We start from the raw sequence: 7,880 nt of genomic DNA, 5'->3' as shown, positions 1-7,880 counted from the left end.
AATTCTTTTCTTAAACCAATGGTTCTGTTCACCCTAGAGAAGCACATAGATTTTGTTTTCTGACCACCATACCCCATTATTGTTACAATGTACCAGGTAATTTGACATTAAACAGGCTACCATCCTACACAGATCTAGCGTTGTCCCACATATTTGGGGGATAAAATATCTTGATATGTGCCAGCTGCCAACAGCTTGTTTTCCATGTCTTCTCCAGCTTATTTTTGATGCTGTTCAGGGCAACATGGTGGTACATTTTGACTTAGTCACTTGGTTTGTCTGACTGAACTACCCGATGTATCTGAAATATCAAAAGGTTTCACGGGAACACAAGGCCTCGCTTGTATTTAACTAGAATTTTACAAAGTCTTTGATTAATAACACTGAACTGAAACACATAAAAGATGAGGATGTTCTTTTGTCAAATTGTTGAAGTTTTGTGATTTATATTATACATGTATTGTGATATTTTGTACTTTTCCAAATTTTGTGAAACCCTCACAGCCTTACTTCTAAGGAAAAAGAATTTATATTTTACTAAGTTGAAGATGAAATAAAGGTAAACTGCATGTTTCAGCAGTTCATGTTTCAGTATGGGAAATTATATATATCACTGGGTTCTAAAGTGTAATAAATGGGTGAATGTTAGTTATTTCTCACATTGCTATAAATATTACCGTGCATCAAAACATTTGAAATTGTCTTCCTCATCTTCTTTTTTTCACTGATGTAAATAGTCTTGAAAATAACTGTATCTTCCTATATTTTTTAAAGATAGAAGATTAATCTCTATAACTGCAGGGGAACAAGACTTTTTGAAATGTAATACTATATACACATACAAAGTAAAGGACAGTAAGACTGTATGTGAGATCTTATAAAGAGATTGACTTTTTTTTAGGACTATTTATCATTTGTCATGTATCACCATTTTCTAGAACTTTTCTAGCATTGTTAACATAAATTTCATTCTGTGTCCCCAGTAGAACCCTTATTAGTGGCCTGGAAATAAGGGTTACACTGATCATCAGGCCTCAGAGAAAAGAGTTGTCTGGTTCCAAGAAAGTCATTGGTTTGCTTTCACTGCCAGAGTCTGATATTTCAGTGTAGAATTACCTCATTGTTTTCTGCCTGACATGCTTTGTTTCAACTTCTCAAATCTCCGCAGACACTCATTTAAAAAACCCTCCACGGAAGGGATGTGGGAATAGATGTATATGTATGACTGATTCACTTTGTTATAAAGCAGAAACTAATAAAAAAAAATAAAAAATAAAAAAATAAAAAACCCTCCACAATGGTTTGTTCTCAGAAGGATTTTCTTTCTTTTTCTGAGTCAGTTCTGAGCAGTGAATAAGATGTGTTTTTCTTAGAGTTGTCAATGAAATACTATCCCTTTAACTGCCCAGCTTATTAGTCATATGCATTGCCTTAAGATATTGCCCCAAAGATCAATATCCTGATATCCTTTCCATCTGCCTAGACCAAGATAATTAGGCTCTTTACTTTGTTTTGTGTGTAATGAAAGAGGCAACTATTGCTCGTAGGGAAAAAAGGCTACATCTCTGTGGTAAACGTATTGACATTTACAGACACTGGCAGAGCACAACATGGGGAGAGTAATGAGAAATTTGACTGCTTTCCCCTCTCTCTCTCTGCTTCCTGTTTTAGAGCTGCTACATCCCACAGTGAATTACTAGCTACAAAGAGAAGGGACTGCTTAGGGACTGACAATTGAGAGCATTTACAATTAGCTGAATTGATTAACCTTTACAAATGCTGTTACTTTATGAGGTGTGTTTCTCAGCCCTGGTTGAACAGTATGCGTTATTGATTCAACGTACTCCTTTACGGAAGCCCTGATTGGTCTGTGACGCCACCCGTCATAATGCCTGCCTTGGTAATAGTTTCTACATGTTCTTGGGAAAACTTGACACGGAAGACTGACTGGCATTATGTAAATGGGGTCCACGTCTCCCTCTTGGAAGGCTGTACAGCCGGCGGAATCCAGGGCATTGAACTGCATCCCTATCGCCAGGCGCATACACAAAGGATGCCAGCCTCCGTGCCAGCCTCTCACTGCAGCCCAGTTCACAGCCTCACTCCCCAAAAGCAGCCTGCAGGAGGCAAAGAGCCCCAGACACTCCTCTGATATTTCCAAGTCCTCTGTATTCCCTGATTTTTTATGTGTGTGTGTGTGTGTGTGTGTGTGTGTGTGTGTGTGTGTAAGGGAAAGGGGTGGTGGGAAATTATCCAAAAAATTGAATTGTATTTAGCTTAATTTTTTTTTTTTAAGATTGTGGACTGACTTTGAGTGCCACTTCGGCTGGTGATTCCAAAATCTATAGTGGAAGGCATTTTCCTTTAATCAGTTTCATTCAAAGAAGCTCGGTGCTTAGAAATAATAAATAATACCTAGGAATGGCTGCCTTCCATCCCTCATGCCCCACAGAACTATATGACTACAAAAAAAAAATACTATTTGCTTTTCCCTCCCTTCTTGCCTCCCTCTCTCTCCACTTTCTTCCTTTTATCCTTCCTTTCTTTTTCATTTCAAGGTGTACATATTTGTGATTGTAAAGATAAAAGGACTAAAAGCTTGAAATACATACTAAAGAGTAAATCCATCAGCTGTTCCATCAGCATTCCTAAAATGCATGCTGCATCTAAGACCAGTTATATGATTTGTGGGGTGTAGTGCAAAATGAAGATGCAGGGCCCCTTGTTCATAAATTATTAAAAATTTCTAAACAGCAACAGCAGAGTATTAAACCCAACTCAGCTCTTCTAAGTATGAGACTTAAGTGACTGCACAGGTCACATGCCCAGGATGTAGGCTCTGCCTTCATCTTTGACACTGTTATTTGTGAAAAGATTGAGGGAGTCACGGGCCTGGGATGGTGGTATTTGTTTTCTTTCCCAACTCAAACTTAAACTTCCCTATTGTGAGACTGGTGTATTCCAGATCATGCTGAATTGCATATGCTTGTTTACCACTTGAACTGCTGCTTAGCTGGGTCTGAACTGAGAGCACACCCTTATGCCCATCTTCTGCATAGTGGATCCCAGCGACTTGAAGCACTTTTATCCATGCCAGAATTCTGAGATTGGAGCGTTTGTCACTTTGTGCATCCAGTAATGGCTGAAAAAAGTTTGTTTTGCCTTATGTGATTAAACTGAATACTTGGCTTGATGCACATGCAAACACATGTGCATTTATTCTAATATAATACATATATATATTCAAATGCACGGGATTTTTCATACATGAATGTGCATAACAGAATTGAGTTTATGGCATTCCAAGAAACAGATGAACAATGATGGAAGAGAGCCATTTTTTTAAAATGAAGAATTGATGCATTTTTAAAGAAAAAAACTCAGGAAGCTGCTCTAACAAAGTCTGCAGCATTCACAGCATGACAAACAAATTAGAAAACAGCAGATGCAGCACAAATTAAGATGTATTTAGCACAGCAGCCCATCAGATGTGTGAACGTCTTTTGTAACTCAGCTCTGCAAGGTTGATGTATTGCACTTTAGACAGCTGATAATGAACCCTCCTAGCAATTAGAAGTGGAAATACCAAGGAGTCAAAATTGTGCTGTTCCCAGTGGGCCAAAAAAGAAAAAAAAAAAAAAAAAACCTGTGTGAAATTTACTTCTTTATGTGCTTGCAAAACAAAGAGAATGTTTCAATTTATATACTGGTGTGTTTGAATTCTCTTGCCTTTTAAAAATTCCTACTTCATTTTAATTACCATCTGATTCTAAAGTGTCATTAAATAAGTATGAATTCTGTTGCAGTCAAACACGTTTTATGGCCAACACAATGTCTCTCCTTTATGGGATGCATTATTTAGTAATCTTACATTAAGACAATAACTTCAATCATTGTGCCTTCAAATGGCAATAAGCATGGTAATAGCTTTGCTGAGCTGCTTCCTGACTTTTCTATCATTGTGTTTTCCCTTTAATATTAGAGCATTGGGCTTCCCTGGTGGTGCAGTGGTTGAGAGTCCACCTGCCGATGCAGGGGATACGGGTTCGTGCCCCGATCCGGGAAGATCCCACATGCTGCAGAGCGGCTGGGCCCATGAGCCATGGCCGCTGAGCCTGCGCGTCCGGAGCCTGTGCTCCACAACGGGAGAGGCCACAACAGTGAGAGGCCCGCGTACTGAAAAAAAAAAAAAAAAAAAAAAATTAGAGCATTGTTTTTATTTTTTATTTTTTTTTATTTTTTATTTTTTGCTGTACGCGGGCCTCTCACTGCTGTGGCCTCTCCCGTTGCGGAGCACAGGCTCCGGACACACAGGCTCCGCGGCCATGGCTCGCGGGCCCAGCCGCTCCGCGGCATGTGGGATCTTCCGGGATAGGGGCACGAACCCGTGTCCCCTGCATCGGCAGGCGGACTCCCAACCACTGCGCCACCAGGGAAGCCCCATTGTTTTTATTTTTATGCAGAGAGTGTGTTTTCCGCAATTTCTGTTTTCTGAGAGTGGAGGCACTTTTGCAGTAGGGAACAAAGCATCAAAGTCATTTAATAAACCAAATTCTATCCCAATCCAGTGTCAGGCTAAACATACACTGCTAATGTTTGCTTTTTTCCCCCATCAATATTTGATTTAAGCAAGCATATCATTTCCTAGGAGGAAGAGGTGCCTGGTAGTCACTCTTTAGTGCTAGCAACAAATAGTCCAGCATTTTGTCAAGTATGGATTTTGACAACCCTAGCTTGAAAGAAATCACTGGGAAATAAACCAAACAACACAAAGGTAACAAATAAGAAAAGGAAACCTAATTGGTGTACTCTGCCTAGGAAAGAGAGGTCTGATAGGTGATTTAAAACGTTACCCTCTTATGTGAATAACCTCAGATGATTCTGATGTTCATGATCTTAGCTAAATTAGCATCACAGTTACAATTTCCTTTTGAGTCTGTTTGCTGCTATTATGTTGTTGAAATCTGTATTCTTAATCTCTGTCCTCCAAAGAGCAAACTCCCAGGGTCTATTCTAAGTTAAATTTAGAGGAATGTAAGGCTCAACTGAAACATACACTCACATTTCTGTAAGGCTAATACAAATGTCCAAGTGCATATGTGCTGATCGGTGATACTGTGAACACAAAGGATGGAATTTAGTTCTCAAGGTGGCAGCCTTTCTTAGCTACCCAGAGACGGGTCCAAATGGCATTGCCCTGAGTTCTGGTCATAACAGGGAAACATGCACAACGTCCAGAGCCCTTCATGTCCCGCGGATAAAGGAGGAGGCTGTCCTCACAGTCCCTGCAGCAGGAACCCATTTGGGTGGCACCAATCCTGACTTCCAAATGGAACAGTTCATTTACAAAAGGAAAAGTGATAGCATCTACATCATAAAGCTTCAGAGGACCTGGGAGAAGCTCTTGCTGCAGGCTGGTGCCATTACTGCTATTGAAAACCTGGCTGGTGTCATGCCATATCCTCCAGGAATTCAGCTGTGCTGAAGTCTGTGCTGCCTCTGGAGCTGCTCCTATTGCTGGCCCTCCACTACCAGAACCTTCACTAACCAGCTCCAGGCAGCCTCCCAGGAGCCCCGACCAACTTCCGGTGGTTACTGATCCCAGGGCCGACCACCAGCCTTTCACAGGTTATGTTAACCTGCCCACCATCACTCTGGGTAAAGCAGACTCTCCTCTGCGCGGCGTGAACATTGCCGTCCCGCGCATGGGAAGGGACGTCCCTCAGTGGGTGTGACGTGCTGGAGGCTGGCCGGGAAGTTCGACGCCTGCGCGGCTCCATCTCCCGTGAGCACTTGTGGGAGGTCGCAGCTGTTCTACGTCAGCAGAGACCCTGAGGAGATGGAAAAGGATGAGCAGGTCGCTCCTGAAAAGGTGTTGGCCCTGGAGGAAATTCAGGGCATATGAACTGCTCCCACTCTCGAATTTACGGCTCCTCAGCCCGCGGTGGGAGACCGGCCTGAAGGCACAGGTGCCCTCGCAGCCTATTCGTCAGTTCCTGCTGAACAGGAGCCCAGCCCGCCTCGGAGAGGACTTGTGCAGTGGCTCCCACCGCTCAAGCTACTGAATGGGTAGGAATGACCACTGAGTGGTCATAAGCTGTTCTTCCTTAGGCTCTTAAACAGAAAATGAAGCAGAGACTATTAGAAATCATGTGACAGAGTCCAGAGGGCATGAACTAGCAGGGTGGAGAAGGGAATAGGCCTGCAGCTATTTGATTTGTTTGAGGATTTTTTTCCCGTGTTTAAAAGTTAATGCAACGATTTTAAAATCAACAAATTTTCATGCAGAAATTTGGATTTTAGCTTTTTGTTACTTCAGCTAGCAAAGGGCTTGTATTCCCACATAGTCACAGTTGGGGACCCTCTGCCTTCAGATGGGCTGGCACTCTCCAAGTTTCTAGTCCCCCACCTCCACTGCCTCTTCCACTGAGCCTGTGTGTTAGCTACTATTCATCATGCTGCTTGCGCTGTTGTTTTCTCAGGCCCCAAAACTTTTCTTACTTTTTTCTGATTTATGTTACCTGTTCAGCCCTTATAGACATTTATGTTTATGGCCCCAACTGTTCTTAGTATCCTCATTTATGAAATCAGAGGGATGAATTAGGAGATATATTTTTCAAACCTAACATCCTGTGATTTTGTTTTCTATTAATATTTATACAAAACTTGAGGGGAAAATAGATTCATTAGAATAAGGAGACATTTAGGGTAGTCATGAGAAAGAAGTGCTAGAAGAAAATGTGAAAGAAACTGTATTTTTTTCCTGCTGGAGATTTTGAACTCTCTTTATCCTTAAAGAATGATAATCCCTTACATCTGTGCAATGCCATAGTACTTGTGAAAGTGCTGTCATATAAAAGAACCTCTTTGAGCTCATTTTATGAGGTTCTTTTTTAGAAACGACATGGATGAAAGGTGATAGATAATCCTATCTAGGATGAACTCCTTTCTGGGTGTGGGGGGTAAATTAATTACTTTATCATGGTTTCTTCTGGCTGTGTAATTCCATTTTTCATCAAGGCTATGACCTTTCCTAAAAGAGAAGTTATTACACTGAGGAGTGAAGCTATTAGAACCTGTTTGCTCCTTACGAAGATGGTTTAACCCAGGTTTCCCCTTTTATACTGATTTATGAGGCAGGTGGTAGTAAGCAGTCTCCAAGCTTATTACAAGTATTTTCATTTCAGTATTGTGAATCTAAAACAAACAACGATGTTTAGAAATAGCTGGAGACACTTGGGTAATTTCTAAGTCAGTCTTCATTTATGCACTGTCATGTGTGTAGAAGTCATCGGCAGATTTCTCTTTTCTCCATTTCCACCTTAGCTGGGATTTGCATGGAGAACAATGTGGGGATGAGTATCCAAACCTGTAAGGATAATGTGGTGCCTGAAAAAGACCTCTGGCCACAGATTTCAGCAGCATGGGTCCTGGGCTTGCCACTTACCCTTTGTGTGAACTTGACTCATCTATGAAAGAGGAGTGTTACTTCAGCAAAGCCTGGCTTCCCCTCTGAGCCAGACACATGGACCCCTGAATAGCTTCCATTCCCCCTCCCACAACCTCCCACTACTCATTCTCAAAACTGGTGAAGACAATAAGTGTTGTAAAGCTTCCCTGAGGGAGAAGTGTTTTTGCTCACAATTACTGAAAACTTTTTCAGAGACAATATTTAATCATATTTGAGCTTCAGGAAGTTGCTTATATCAGATGGTGGTGGGTACAGTTAGATTCGAGGGTAATCTGAACACAGCAGTGAGGTAGTATATTTTCAGCTCCCTTTCCCTCTTCGCATCTTCCCCTCCAGTAGTGCTCATATCTGTAATAGTCCAAAGTTCTTTGATCACCCAGATCTCACAACTATGCCTATTGAACTAGAA

The 7,880-nt window shown here is 41.5% G+C and overlaps 1 pseudogene; it reads left to right on the top strand.

Annotated features, from left to right (window-relative positions):
- The first annotated feature begins 1,888 nt into the window (after positions 1–1,888).
- On the top strand, positions 1,889–6,065 carry LOC132486825 (small ribosomal subunit protein uS2-like; annotated as a pseudogene).
- Positions 6,066–7,880: the final 1,815 nt, after the last annotated feature.

This window comes from Mesoplodon densirostris, chromosome 3 (genome assembly GCF_025265405.1).
Source record: "Mesoplodon densirostris isolate mMesDen1 chromosome 3, mMesDen1 primary haplotype, whole genome shotgun sequence".
Taxonomy (NCBI): domain Eukaryota; kingdom Metazoa; phylum Chordata; class Mammalia; order Artiodactyla; family Ziphiidae; genus Mesoplodon; species Mesoplodon densirostris.
This window is presented reverse-complemented; position numbering and strand designations above follow the sequence as displayed.